The sequence below is a fragment of the Pan troglodytes genome, chromosome 4, assembly GCF_028858775.2.
Source record: "Pan troglodytes isolate AG18354 chromosome 4, NHGRI_mPanTro3-v2.0_pri, whole genome shotgun sequence".
NCBI classification, from domain to species: domain Eukaryota; kingdom Metazoa; phylum Chordata; class Mammalia; order Primates; family Hominidae; genus Pan; species Pan troglodytes.
Window position 1 is genome coordinate 101,620,620 of NC_072402.2, and position 15,773 is coordinate 101,636,392.

Sequence of the window (15,773 nt, forward strand, 5' to 3'; positions counted from 1 at the left end):
TAAGATATTAATCTGATATTTTGGGAATTTAGAGGAAGACATTCTGCCTCATCAAGGGAAATCAAATAATACTTTTAATTAAAATTATGTAGTTCTGTCAATTTATATACCTGTCACCTTTAAATTATTTCAGATAAAAGGATTTAAGGGCTGGGCGCGGTGGCTCACACCTGTAATCCCAGCACTTTGGGAGGCCGAGGCGGGCGGATCACGAGGTCAGGAGATCGAGACCATCCTGGCTAACACAGTGAAACCCCGTCTCCACTAAAAATACAAAAAATTAGCTGGGCGTTGTAGCAGGCGCCTGTAGTCCCAGCTACTCTGGAGGTTGAGGCAGGAGAATGGCGTGGACCTGGGAGGCAGAGCTTGTAATGAGCCGAGATCTTGCCACTGCACCCCAGCCGGGGGTACAGAGCCGAGACTCCGTCTCAAAAAAAAAAAAAAAGAAAAAAAAAAAAGGATTTAAGGTAACAGCAACAATAAAAAGATTAATTTGTTCATTAATTCTATAAGTATTTATCCTGACTCTGATTGTATTTATATTTTTTATGTTTCTGTTGTTGTTGCTGTTTTGAGACAGTATCTTGCTCTGCCACTCAGGCTGGAGTGCAGTGAAATGATCATAGATCCCTGTAGCTTCCAACTCCTGGCTCAAGTGAGCTTCCCATCTCAGCCACTGGAGTAGCTGGGACTACAGGTGCACACTACCATGCCTAGCTAATTTTAATTTTTTTTTTTTTTCTGTATAGACAAGGTCTCACTAGGTTGCCTAGGCTAGTCTTAAATTCCTGGCCTCAAGAGAGATCCTCCCACCTCACCCTCCCAAAGTGCTGAGATTGTAGGTGTTAGCCACCAAGCCTGGTCCCATCCTGACTCTCACAGTATTTAAAAACAAACATCTTGGGTTTAGAAAATGCATTGCTTTGTTGGTAAATCAAAGCTGTGTGTGCATGGTTCAGAGATTAATTAATTTTTTGTGATACATTACTTAGATTACTATGCTTGAGGACAGTCCACTCATTTTTTTAAAGTTGCAACAAGATTCATTCCCATATTTTTACCTAAATTCTGGGCAGATAGGTTACAGTCAATATGCTTTAATTATACCATTGGCCAATGGACCTTCTCAATAACAAAATGAGATATGACCTGCCCCCAAATGTGAAGAGATCTAGATACTATCGAAGTAGAAAAACTATGCTTTATTACCATTGTAATACCTTCTACTGATAATCTTATTCTGTAGCTTGTGGCCCCCTCACACCCAGGTTCCTCATGTTGCGTCTTAATCTTCCATCGTCCATATTCCTGGGACCTTACCAGTTTCTTTTCTGCTGCTAGAGTTTATCATAAGTCTCTTTTAATGTACACATTCAATGAAAAGTATTTAAAAATTTTTAAAGTATAAGGACATTAACACAATCTCTCATGATCTCACTATCCAGGATAATTATTTTTTAAACTATTTTGGTACATATCCTTCAAACCATTTTTTCCAACCCGACTTCCTTAAAAAGTTGTTATAATACTATATAAATACATATTTACTTAACCTTATTTTATCAACTTTCTAAAGATTTATTCTGGAAGGTGTTGATGGTGCCTTTTCTCCATTATTTAAATTTCAAGAAATAAGAAATACCAAATGCATGTAAATCTCCAATATAAAAAGAAGTTAATTCACAAAGCTCAAAACTAAAAATATCATATGTGAACAATGCCAACATTACTCTTTGCCTAAAATATTTGAGTATGAAACCTGTATCCATTCATGAATCAATATTTGTTGAATGCTCATTAAATGCTCTGAGAAACACTGGGAGGAGCACAGTATTTTGCAATGCAATGGGATGTGATGGTCAGGAGTACTGCCCCGTCAAGCATTATTTGTGTGATCGTGGAGTAACCGTTTCTATACATGTCAGGTTCTTCACTAGACTTTGGGCTCCTTGACTTTAGGATACATAATTCATTTTTGAATCACTAGCACCTAACGCAAAACATAACACATATTGGGTGGTTAATGAATTGAATTAAACAGCAGGACTATATTGGATAATTTTTATCCAACTTAAATTCTAATTTTGATGAATAATTCCTAAGCTATATATCAATCATTCATCACTAAAAAGACAACTAACTTTGGTTTTTCACATATATCAAATTCTTATACTGTGACAGCCAATGTGTTTTAAATATATTGGCTGTAACCTTCACAAACTCTAAGGGGTAAAGGCCCTTGTTTTTATGATTTTATAACTGAGGTTTCGAATATTAATTTTCTCAAGTTCTCATAGCAAGTGAAGAACAGTATGTGAATCCAATTTCAACACCCACTATAGCAGACTGTTTCACAGATGATACCTTAAAGGAAGGCACCGAAGTTCAGGTGACTAGAACTTTCAGAAATTAAAATCATCACTAGCTTAAAAGCAAACTGTAAAGGTCCTATATTTGCTTTTTTTTTTTTTCGGAGGAGGGACCAACAATTGTGACATGCTACTCTAGATGAAATAACTCAGCTTTGTTAAGTAGAGGTAAAACATACTAGAAAGTTTTCTTGTACTGTATTAATTTCTCAATTCTGCATGTGAAGAAGGATATTTTCAAAGTGAGACTTATCCCAAAAGACAGTGAATAAACTAAAAACAACTTCTTTTAAGGTTAAAGTAACAGGGTTTTACAAGCTTGAATATCTTATTCAAAATATTCCAGATTGGAGGACTCATCTGTGAAAGTCTAAATGAAATTTATTCCATGTGACTAGAATTCACACTTAAGAACAATGAAGAACAGTGAACGGAAATTCTTAGGGAAGTGAATCTAAGTCTTTAAATCATTTTAACAATTACGGCTACCTGTCCCACAAGAGGGCAGGTGATTGTGTCTTTGATCTTTGTTACCAGGGCCTGGCATCATGTCTGACCTTGTAGTCACCTTTCAATGTTGATTTACTAAGTAAATGAATGGATGTTCAAACAAACAGCATAAAAGGCTACTTGGTAAGGTAGTGGGTTCCTATTAATGGAAGATTAATTCTCAGTCTTGATGGGGACTCAGCAGTATTCTGTGGAAGGATTCCTGAAGAGCCTAGTATGAGAAAAGCCTGGGACTAGGTAAAGTACAGATGCTCAGCTAGGAAAACCTGGCTGCCAGGTCAGGGTGGAGGTTAAAGTTGGACAATGAGCTAAGAATTCCTGCTTAGAAAGTAGATCAGTGCCAGTGCTGGGGGTGCGGCTGAGGCTGCAGAGCTGTACTAAGAGGTTCCAGCTGTCAGAGAACAGACAGGCCATTTACATGAGTAAGTCTTAGATGCCTTTGATATACAAGATTTTAGCATTTTGATGAGTTAAGATTACTTGAACACTTGGAAAAATAAAATTGCAGATCTTTTCATAAACTGTTAGTAATTACTAAAAAGAAATCATTTCCAGAAATAGTATGTTCAAATCAGTGGCTCTCAAATATGACAGTATAACTCCCAACTGTGAGTATTAATTCTGATTTAGGAGTGGGATGAAATTATTTCTAAGTTAACTTTTCACTTAAAAAAGAAGAAAAAAAAACAGCCCTCTCCTCTCTTCCTACTACTAATAGAATATAATTATACAGTTTTTAAAAGTTTTGGATGTTCTTTGATATATACAAATATTTCTTCACTTATATTTATGAATGTCAACAAAATAGTTTAAAAGTGAAAATTTAATTAACACTTTTAACTTTTTTTGCATTATAGTAAATAATAGTCTGATTGTTTATATGTTAATTATGTTATCTATAATTTTAGTTTGTAGGAGCCTAAGGTATCTGTTTTAATATTTTCTAAAGTTAAAAAAAAAGATTCTCTCCACTTTAAATGTCAATTTTTCTCCTCTTCCAAATAATAAGAACTCTCAAATTTAGCTGACTACCTTGCTGCCCCCCTCAAAGACTGGATTCCTCCTACCAATGACTATGGACAAATGAAAATATTTTGATCAATGAAAACTAAGTATTACATGTAACTTTCAGGAAATATGCTCAAAGGGATTTTGAGATATCCCTTCTCTTATTCCCTTTTCTTTTTTTCCTGGGATGTGGATAGGATGACTAGGGCACAAGCAGCCATCTTGTGCAATGAGGCAGGACTGAGAATGGTGGAGTATCACAAAGCTGCAAAACAGCTCTGAGCTGTTAAATTTGAATAATACTGAAAGTGAATAAATATTTATCATATTTGGCATCTTATACTGATGTTGTTAATGTGATTGCTATTGTTAACGTTTTATGTAACTGAATGCTGATACATCAGAAGATTGAACTGTCATGAATAAACACACCCACATATTCTCACATTTGTGTAACACTGTTGTAACTGATTTGTATTGGAGCTGCTGAGCAACCTTTACATCTCTGACAGTGATACAAGTTTACCAAATACCTTTGGCAATTTGAACCATCATAAATTGACATCCATGACCGATGTATTTCTAAATCTTACCTTCTGGGAAACAGGAAAGCTATCTCAAAATCTTTCTCCAAACCTAGTACTCTCTAAGTTGTTAAAATATATATTTGGAAAATGAATCATATCTAATAGAGGGAATTTTTTAAAATAACATTTTTAAAATTTAGATAAATTGCCATATTGTCATTTGAAGTCTGTAATAATATAAAAAATTTGTGATAAATATTATTTTATTTTAATAACACTACAGTTTTGGCTATTCATTCACATGATGTGTAGTAGAGTGCTTGTATTGAGACCTAGCTCCTTGTTTTTGCTCTGTGGTCTGATATCTTTTTATACCATGAGTTTGCTTTTCAACATAGACTTGACTGCAATAAGTCAACTGAAATTTTGCTGAGTACCGTTTATGGAACCTGGAGTCAAAGGCTCCTTCCTCGCCTTTGGGTGCTCAGGGCATTGTGCCAATATTTTGATTTGAGGTCATGTTATTCCTTTATTCATGCTGTTCACAATGTGGCTATTAAATGTATACCTATATTAAGAATTCCTGCTGTTATAATAGGTGTACCAAATAAAACTCAAATCATGCGTAAATGCTCCATAGGGAAATTGGGCAAAGTCTGTGAAACTGGTTTTTTAAAAAGCATTAGGGATGTTTTAAGAACATCTTTAGTAGAAGCACCTAAATTACTTTTCTTTTTAAGTCTTGTTTTAAACAATACTTCATCTGAGGCAAGAAAAATGTGTAAAGATTTTTGTGATTCTAAGATATCTATGAAAGAAGATAATTGAGAAAATGCTTTACAACAAAAGTGATTCTAGATAATTGTTCTTAAAAGTCATGTGTTAAAAATAACATCCAAAAGAGTTATGTTGTAGAAAAGATTTGCAATGCACTATTGTGCAAAAGTTACTAATACAGGTATGATTATCTTGTATACATAATAGAAGTCTGTACTTATGAACATTCATCTATACAAATGGATCCTATAGCAGAGAAAGAAAGTAGGTTTTTCAATTTTATTTTAGCTGATTCTAATGTGGGACTAGGTGCACAGTTTGAAGAAATAAATTTATTTTTCTAATCATAAATAAGAGGTCAATGCCACAGATGTAGATATAGATAATATCTATATATCTATATCTATATGTTATTCACTCACTTCAGTCTTTTAAGTTTTCAAATGTAATACACCTATATAAATGTGCATATATCATAAGTATACAACTCAATGGATTTTTGCGAACTGAAAATACTCAGGTAACTAGGACTTAAGTAAAAAAAAAAAAAAAAATTGCCAGCTTTCCAGATACCCACTTTTGCTCCCTTCAAGTCACAAGCTAACCACAATGGTAACCACTATCCTGACTTCTAGTAGCATAGAGATTTTTGCTTTTTGGCACTTTTTTTCATTTTGAAAGTTGAGAACTCAAATATTTTCAGCTAAGTTAAGAATGTGAAACAATTTTAAAAGTTCAGCTTGATGAAGTTTTACACATTTATACTTTTGTGTAACCACAATTCAGATCAAGATATAGATTTCTACCAATGCCAAGATTATTCTCATGTTCCTCTCTAGCCAATAGTCATTCCCTTTCCAGAAAGAGGCTTTGTTAGCTGCTGTGCTAGCTGCAGAGGCTAGAAGTGGATGAAACGTAGTCCTTGTCCCCAAGGAATATATAGTAGACAATCCAGATCTATAAGCAGGAAATTTCAATCTTGTGTGCTAAGGGTTATGATGGAGATAAGAAAGGAGTGCCCTGGGGCCCCCTAGGAAAGGCAGCTAGGTCCCTCTTAAAACATCAGGCAACTCAGTGAAAGCAATGATTAAACCAAGAGGTAAAAGATGGGAAGGGACTAGCCAGGTAGAGAAAATACCAAAGAACTACATCTGTAGAAACCTAGAGGCCAGAAATCAAATGGCCTGGAGTTCAAGACGACTGTATCTTAAAATGTTAGGCAGAGAATGATAGCAAATGATCAGAAAAGATCATCAGAGACCAGGTCACATAAGAAATACGGACTTTGTCTTGAGGTTGTGGCAAATGCGACATGGTCAAATCTGAGCTTTAGAAAATTCACTGGCTATAGTTTAAGAGACTGAATTGGGAAGAGCAAGGCTGAACCTAGGGAGAAGAAAGGTGATAGTCTCAGGATTCTAAGTGACAATAGAACCAGAGACAAAATAACAAGAAATGTAGTCAACATTAAAGCCAACATTAATCAAGCCAGGTACTACTAAGTACTTGCATAACTTATGTCCTGTGGATCCTCACCACAGCAACATGAGTAGATTTTATTAGCTCAATTTTACTGATGATGAAACAGACATATAAAACTGAGCCGCATGCTTAAAAATCACACAATAATTGATGGAGCCAAGAATCAAACTCAAAAAGTCTAACTCTAAGATTTGCCATCTTAAGTACTCTGAGAAAATTCTTCTTATTAACACATTTAATTCATTATTAGCAAATGTCTTAAGTTTACATGAATTATAAATTTATAGAACTTTTCTCCATGGGAAGAAGCTACTTAATTTTTCTCTTATTGAATCTGCATTCCCATCTTCACCTGTTCTTCCAAATATATAATAATTTCTCAGTTTTTATCTAAGGTATTAACATGGTTTGACTGTGTCCTCACCCAACTCTCATCTTGAATTGTGGTTCCCATAATCCCCATGTGTCCTAGGAGGGACCTGGTGGGTTGTAATTGAATCATGGGGATAGATATCCCCATGCTGCTGTTCTCATGACAGCAAGTAAGTTCTCATGAGATCTAGTGGTTTTATAAAGGGCTTTTCCCTCTTTTGCTCAGCACTTGTCTCTTGACTGCTGCCATGTAAGACGTGTCTTTGCTCTTCCTTTGCCTTCCACCATGATTGTGAGGGCTCCCCAGCCATGTGGAACTGTGAGCCCATTAAACATCTACTTCTTTATAAAGTACTCAGTCTCAGGTATTAGCAGAGTAATAGCAGTGAGAACAGAGTAATACAGTAAGTTGGTACTGGTAGAGTTGGGTGCTGCTGTAAAGATACCCAGAAATGTGAAAACGACTTTGGAACTGGGTAACAGGCAGAAGTTGGAGCACTTTGGAGGGCTCAGAAGAAGAAAGGAAAATGTGGGAAGTCTGGATCTTTCTAGAAACTTGGGTGACTCAGAAAACAGGAAGATGTGGGGAAGTTTGGAACTTTCTAGAGACTTGTTGAATGGCTTTGACCATAATGCTGATAGTGATATAGACAATAAAGTCCAGGCTGAGGTGGTCTCAGATGGAGATGAGTAACTTTTTGGGAACTGGAGCAATGTTCACTCTTGCTATGCAAAGGGACTGGCGGTATTTTGTCCTTGCCCTAGAGATCTGTGGAACTTTGATCTTGAGAGAGATGATTTAGGGTATCTGGGGGAAGAAATTTCTAAGTAGCAAAGCATTCAAGAGGAACAAGGGCACAAAATTTGGAAAATTTGCAGCCTGATGATGTGAAAGAAAAGAAAAACCCATTTTCTGGGGATAAATTCAAGCCTGCTGCAGAAATTTGCAGAAGTAACAAGGAACTGAATGTTAATCACCAAGACAATGGGGAAATGTCTACAGGCCATGTCAGAATGCTTCATGGCAGCCCCTCCCATCAAAACCTGGAAGCCTAAGAGGAAAAAATGGTTTCCTATGCCAGGTTCAGGGCCCCCCTACTGTGTTTAGCCTAGGGACTTGGCTCCCTGCATCCCAGCAGCTCCAGCCATGACTGAAAGAGGCCAGTGTATAGCTCGGGCCATGGCTTCAGAAGGTGCAAGACCCAACCCTTGGCAGCTTCCACATGGTGTTGAGCCTGTAGGTGCACAGAAGCCAAGAATTGAGGCTTGGGAACCTATGCCTAGATTTCAGGGGATGTATGGAAACGTCTGGATGTTCAGGCAGAAGTTTGCTGCAGGGGTGGCATCCTTATGGAGGACCTCTGCTAGGGCAGTGTGGAAGGGAAATGTGGAGTTGGAGCCCCGACACAGAGTCTCCACTAGGGCATTATCTAATGGAGCTGTGAGAAGAGGACTACTGTCCTCCAGACCCCATTATAGTAGGTCAGCCAACAGCTTGCACCATGCACCTAGAAAAGCCTCAGACACTCAATGCCAGCCCATGAAAGCAGCCAGGAGGGGAGCTTTAGCCCACAAAGCCACTGGGGCGGAGCTGACCAAGGCTGTGGGACGCCCACTTCTTGCATCAGCATGACCAGGATTTGAGACATGGAGTCAAAGGAGATCATTTTGGAACTTTAAGGTTTAATGACTGTCCTATTGGATTTTGGACTTGCATGGGGCCTGTAGCCCCTTTGTTTTGGCCAGTTTCTCCCATTTAGAATGGGTGTATTTACCCAATTCCTATACCTCCATTGTATTTGGGAAGTAACTAACTTGCTTTTGATTTTACAGGCTCATACGTGGAAGGGACTTGCCTTGTCTCAGGTGAGACCTTGCACTTGAACTTTTGAGTTAATGCTGAAATGAGTTAAGACTTTGGGGGACTTTTGGGAAAGCATTATTGTGTTTTGAAATGTGAGGACATGAGATTTGGGAGGGGCCGGGGGTGGATTAATATGGCTTGGCTGTGTCCCCACCCAACTCTCATCTTAAATTGCAGTTCCTATAATCCCCATGTGTCCTGGAAGGGATCCAGTGGGACATAATTGAATCATGGGGACGGTTACTCCCATGCTGCAGTTGTCATGATAGTGAGTGAGATCCTGTGAGATCTGACGGTTTTATAAGGAGCTTTTCTACCTTTTCCTCAGCACTTCTCTCTTGCCTGCCACCATGTAAGACATGCCTTTGCTCCTCCTTCATCTTCTGCCATGATTGTAAGGCCTCCCTAGCCATGTGGAACTGTGAGTCCATTAAACCTCTATTTCTTTATAAATTACCCAGTCTTGGGTATGTCTTTATTAGCAGAGTGAAAATAGATTTATACAGGTATCATCATAATAAAACTCACTAGCAAATTTTTAACTTTTCTGCTACTAATTTGCTAGATGAATTTAGTATATCATTTAAACTTGCTGGGCTTTATTTTCTTTGCAACAAACCAATAAACAAAACAAACCTCATTTTTATTCTATGTTGTTCTATTTGTCATCTAAATTCAGTGCACACTCCTTAACATAATACTCCAGACCCTCTGAATTCCTGATGCAGTCTGTGACTACACTCATTTTCCTCACTCCAAATGTCCACAGATCAGAAGATAAATCACCTGAAATTCTTGTTTTTCCTTGGACATATCCGATTCTCTCATACTTGATTTTGTTCCTGTTTTGAAAGCTGTCTGCTTCTCTGTTAAAATGCAAGGCAGTATTCAAGGCCTAGATTTGGGAATCATCACCCACCCCTCACACCTATCCTTCAGACTCAATTTAGTTTCCCTCCTCTGCTAAACCATTGTATTTCTGAAGCAATGTTCTTTGTTTATACCTTTATAGCGCTCAATGAGCATTCTATTTGGTGCATGCTATGGTTTGATTGCTTCCTCCAAAAACAGTATGTTGCCAACTCAGTCCTCAATGCAACAGTGTTGGGAGGTGTGGCCTAATGAGATGATTGAGCCATGAGGCCTCTGCCCTCATTAATGGATTAATGCCATTATCACGAGAGTGTATTTCTTATACAAGCCAAAGCTTGAAAGTAATAGTCCCATCTCTCTGCAAAGGTCAGCAATGTTGCAGATCATTTTCTGATCTCATAGTCAAGTTTCAGGAATTTGGTACTTTCCCCTGTTTCTGATAATCATCTGGTCTATTCTAATAACTGAGGCCCTATTTTGTTTCCCCTTGTTTAGGTCCATGACTCAATTTATCATGCAGAGAATATGGTCTTGGAGGTGTAAAAAGAGACATATGGTTTAGGGAAACTTTTGACTCACACCTCTAGGAAGACTAGATATTGGATTGTTTAAATACACATATATGCATGCACACACAGAAGGCAAGAGCAAAACAACAACACCAACAAAAGGCAGTATTGTAAGAATGAGGAACACCATAAGCCCAAATGGCAAAGTGAAAAAGAAGAATAATAATGGGGCTGAGTTGCTAAGAGATGAATGAAAGGCAAAAAAAATAAAATACCTAGGAATACAGCTAACCAGTGAGGTGAAATGTCTCTTCAGAGAAATACAAATCACTGCTGAAAGAAATCAGAGAGGAGACAAACCAATGTAAAAACATTCCATGCTCATGGATAGGAATAATCAATATTGTTAAAATGGCCCTACTACTGAAAGCAATTTACATATTCAATGTTATTCCTATCAAACTAACAATGACATTTTTTACAGACTTATAAACAACTATTCTAAAATTCATATGGAACAAAAAAAGGGCCCAAATAGCCAAAGCAACTCTAAACAAAAAGAACAAAGCTGGAATCTAGAGGCATCAAACAACTGGACTTCAAACTGTACTACAAGGCTACAGGAACTGAAATAACATGGTACTGGTACAAAAATAGACACATAGACCAATGAAAGAGGTTAGATAATACATTAACACAGCCACACACCTAAAACCATCTGGTTTTATGGACCCCTTCATTTCACCATATACAAAAATAAACTTTAGATGGATGTATGAGTCCATTTTCATGCTGCTGCTAAAGACACACCCGAGACTGGGGAAAAAAAAGAAAACCAGAGGTTTAATTGGACTTACAGTTCCACATGGCTGGGATGCAAGGTACCAAGTCCCTAGACTGCACACAGCATGGGGACCATGGGCCCAGCCCACAAAACCATTTTTCCTCCTAGGCTTCTGGGTCTGTGATGGGTTGGGCTGCCACGGAGATCTCTGACATGCCCTGGAGACATTTTTCACATTGTCTTGGGGATTAACATTTGGCTTCTTGTTACTTATACAAATTTCTGCAGCCAGCTTTAATTTCTCGTCAAAAATGGGTTTTTCTTTCTACTGCAGCATCGGGCTGCAAATTTTCTGAACATTTATGCTCTGTTTCCCTTTTAAAATGGAATGCTTTTAACAGAACCCAAGTCACCTCTTCAATGCTTTGCTGCTTAGAAATTTCTTGGGCCAGGCGTGGTGGCTCACGCCTGTAATCCCAGCACTTTGGGAGGCCAAGGTGAGTGGATCATGAGGTCAGGATATTGAGACCATCCTGGCCAATATGGTGAAACCCCATCTCTACAAATACAAAAAATTAGCCGGGTGTGGTGGCGTGTGCCTGTAGTCCCAGCTACTTGGGAAGCTGAGGCAGGGGAATCGCTTGAACCCAGGAGGTGGAGGTTGCAGTGAGTCGAGATTGTGCCACTGCACTCCATCCTGGTAAGAGAGCAAGACTCTGTCTCAAAAAAAAAAAAAAAGAAATTTCTTTTTCTGCTAGATACCCTAAATCATCTCTCTCAAGTTCAAAGTTACACAAATCTTGAGGGCAGGGGCAAAATGCTGCCAGTCTCTTTGCTAAAACATAGCAAGAGTCACCTTTGCTCCAGTTCCCAACAAGCTCTTCATCTCCATATGAGACGTTCTCAGGGTGGACCTTATTGTTCATATCACTATCAGCATTTTTGTAAAAGCCATTCAACATATCTCCAGGAGGTTCCAAACTTTCCCACATTTTTTGTCTTCTTCTGAGCCCTCCAAACTGTTCTAACCTCTGCCTGTTACTCAGTTCCAAAGTCACTTCCACATTTTGGGGTATCTTTTCAGCAATGTCCTACTCTACTGGTACCAATTTACTGTATTAGTCTGTTTTCACGCTGCTGATAAAGACATACCTGAGACTGGGAGGAAAAACAGGTTTAATTGAACTCGCAGTTCTACATGGCTGGGGAGGCCTCAGAATCATGACTGGAGGTGAAAGGCACTTCTTACATGGCAGTGACAAGAGAAAATGAAGAAGATGCAAAAGCTGAAACTCCTAATAAAACCATCAGATCTCGTGAGACTTATTCACTACCACAAGGAGAGTAGTGGGGAAACTGCTCCCATGATTCAAATTATTTCCCACTGGGTCCCTCCTGCAACACATGGGAATTATGGGAGTACAATTCAAAATGATATTTGGGTGGGGACACAGAACCAAACCATATCAATGGATTAAACACTTAAAACCTAAAAGTATAAAAACCCTAGAAGAAAATCTAGGAAATACTATTCAGGACATTGGCCCTGGCAAACATTTCATGATGAAGACTCCAAAAGCAATTGCAACAAGAGCAAAGATTGGCAAGTCAGACCTAATTAAACTAAAAGGCTTCTGCACAGCAAAACAAACTATCAACAGAGTAAACAGACAATCTAGAGAATGGAAGCAAATATTCACAAACTATGTATCCAACAAAGGTCTAATATCCAGAATCTATATGGAACTTAAACAAATCAACAAGCAAAAAACAAACAACTCCATTAAAAAATGGGCAAAGGACATGAACAGACACTTCTCAAAAGAAAACATACATGAAGCCAACAGACATATGAAAAAATTCTCAACATCCCCGTATTTAGTTTCTCCAATTTACATTAGAGAAATGCAAATCAAAACCACAATGAGATGCAATCTCATACCAGTCAGAATGGCTATTAGTAAAAAGCTAAAAAAATACAAAAACCAAAAAACAGATGCTGGCAAGGGTACAAGTAAAAGGGAACACTTATACATGGCTGGTGGGAATGTAAATTAGTTCAGTCACTGTAGAGAGCAGTTTGGAGATAACTCAAAGAACTTAAAACAGAACTACCATTTGACCCAGCAATCCCATTATTGGGTATATACCCAAAGGAATATAAATCATTCTACTACAAAGACACATGCACAAGTGTGTTCACTGAAGCACTATTCATGATAGCAAATACATGGAATCAATGGAATATATTCCATGTTTTATATATAGATAGATAGATAGATAGATATAGATAGATAGATAGATGTACACACACACACACGCACACCATGGAATACGATCCATGGAATATATTCCATGGTGTATATATATATCCATGGAATATATTCCATGGTGTGTGTGTGTGTATATGTATATATATATATATATATATATATATATATATATATATACACCATGCAATACTACGCAGCCTTAAAAAGAAGAAAATCATGTCCTTTGCAGCAACATGGATGTAGCTGGAGGCCATTATCCTCAGCAAATCACACAGGAATGGAAAACCAAATACTTCATGTTCTCATTGATAAGTAGGAGAAAAACACTGAATACATATGGACATAATGAAGAGAGCAATAGATAGACATCAGGGCCTACTTGAGGGTGGAGGGTAGAAAGAGGGTGATGATCAAACAACTACCGATTAGGTACTATACTAGTTACTTGGGTGACAAAATAATTTATGTACACCAAACTTCCATGACTTGAAATTTATCCATGTAACAAACCTGCACATATACCCCTTGAACCTAAATTAAAAGTTAGAAAGAAGAAAAAACGAGATACGTGAAAGGATAGGGTAGGAAATAGTTTGTTAGAAAGGTATAGGGGGATGCTGGGGGCCCAAAAGCTAAAAATAAAACTCACAATATATCACAGCTTACCCAGACAGCATTGCCGAATAGTTCTAATTGTTCTTCCTTAAGCGGACCCTTACATATTGCTTTGAAATATTCTTAATCATATTAAAAAGGTTTGTAGCTATTTATGGATAATGACAACATGTAGGATTTGAAGTTATACTGCTAATACATGGATAACATGATCGGTACATTTCTGTTGGTGAGGCTACGGATGATTTTATTACATCTTTGGTTCTCTCACTCAACCGAATTTTTCTGCATTAAGAATTTTGTTGTCTTTTACAGAAAAGCAAACCTATTAATGTTAAAAAATATTTGGAGAAAAAATATAAACATAAACATTAAAAAATAGACTCAAAGTCATATGCCACTTTATTTACAAAGTCTATCTTTGGATGGTTGAAATATATACATTTTAAAATTTTATTTATTTATTTATTGTTTTACTTTGTATCTATTAACTTATCCAACTTTTCATCTCCTGGCATATATTATTTTTAATCAGAGAAATATGAGTAATAGTATAGATTAAAAATATGGGAAGAAATATTCTGAAATATTAAGAATGGTTATCTTGAGGTGGTGGTACTTTAGGAGATTTCCTTCTGTAGATACTTTCTTTTGAACGGTTGCTATAATGGAAACTATTAGAAGTTAAACTTTATCTAAAGTAACTCAACAAATCGATATCTAAATATTGCATAATTAGTATGCAATATTTAGATAAAGAGTTATATACCATAATTAGTATGGGTATAGAACTAAAAAGTTGTATACCATATGTATCATAATTAGTTATATACCATAATTAGTATGGTATATAACTCTTTCTAGAACAGCTTTTTTTTAGAAAGCTATATTACATTAATACCATATGTTCTAAATAACTATCATATTTCCTTTTATGCATGTCTTTTTGACAATGCCTATTTTTAAAATCCCTCAGAACATTTTTTAAAAGGTTGGAATAATTAATTGCCTGATGCAGTAAGCATTAAGTTAATAATGTAATGTTTATTCATTTATTTTGCAATAGTACTTCAAACTTCTTTTATTTGAATACTGGCAATGTGATAATAAATGAAAATATTTTCAAGACTGATTTTATCGATAGTCACTCTAACTCAAGTGATTAAAGAGAATATCATAGTCTGTAGTTACTAAATGATAGTTTTATTCTCTGTAAAATAGTTATTCATCTTGGTTGGCTGCTCTAGTGGAATTTTGTTTATGACTCTAAGACTTGCATTAGAAGGCAGCTGTGTCTTAGTCTTGCTTCAAATTCTTATTAATATAGTTCACAAAGAAAGGACAACTAGTCAAAGAACCAAAATGTATATATCTTAATCCTAAAAATGCTATCAGTTCAAAGTGAATTACAGCACTATATGGAAAAAGGCTTGCATTGTTATTTAAGTTCATCCATTCATTTCAACAGGATTAAAATAAATGGTGCACTTACCTCACACAGCATTGAAATGCATGGTGATGAAAAGAAAGGGTGAACTTCAAAGACGCAATGTGCAAGATTTCAGATTTGATGGAGGGATTTACTTCTCAAATTGTCATTGCCATTGACTGGATTTACTAATCAATGAGCAAAAATTGAATGAAATGAGAAGCTGTGCCTAAAACTAGTAAATCTATAATTCATATTTTACTTTTGCTTGTTGAAAGACAAGGCAATTTTGATCAGTGGCTGAGACAGCATTATATATGAACCCTAAATTTTATTCTGGGCCTTTACCTAAGGCTATTTCAAAATCACACCTAAATTTGT

General features: G+C 36.8%; 1 long non-coding RNA gene across 2 annotated transcripts in view; it reads left to right on the forward strand.

Annotated features, from left to right (window-relative positions):
* The window catches only part of LOC112209230 (uncharacterized), a 371,229-nt gene that overhangs the window by 327,885 nt on the left and 27,571 nt on the right, over nt 1-15,773 (forward strand). The window lies entirely within an intron of this gene.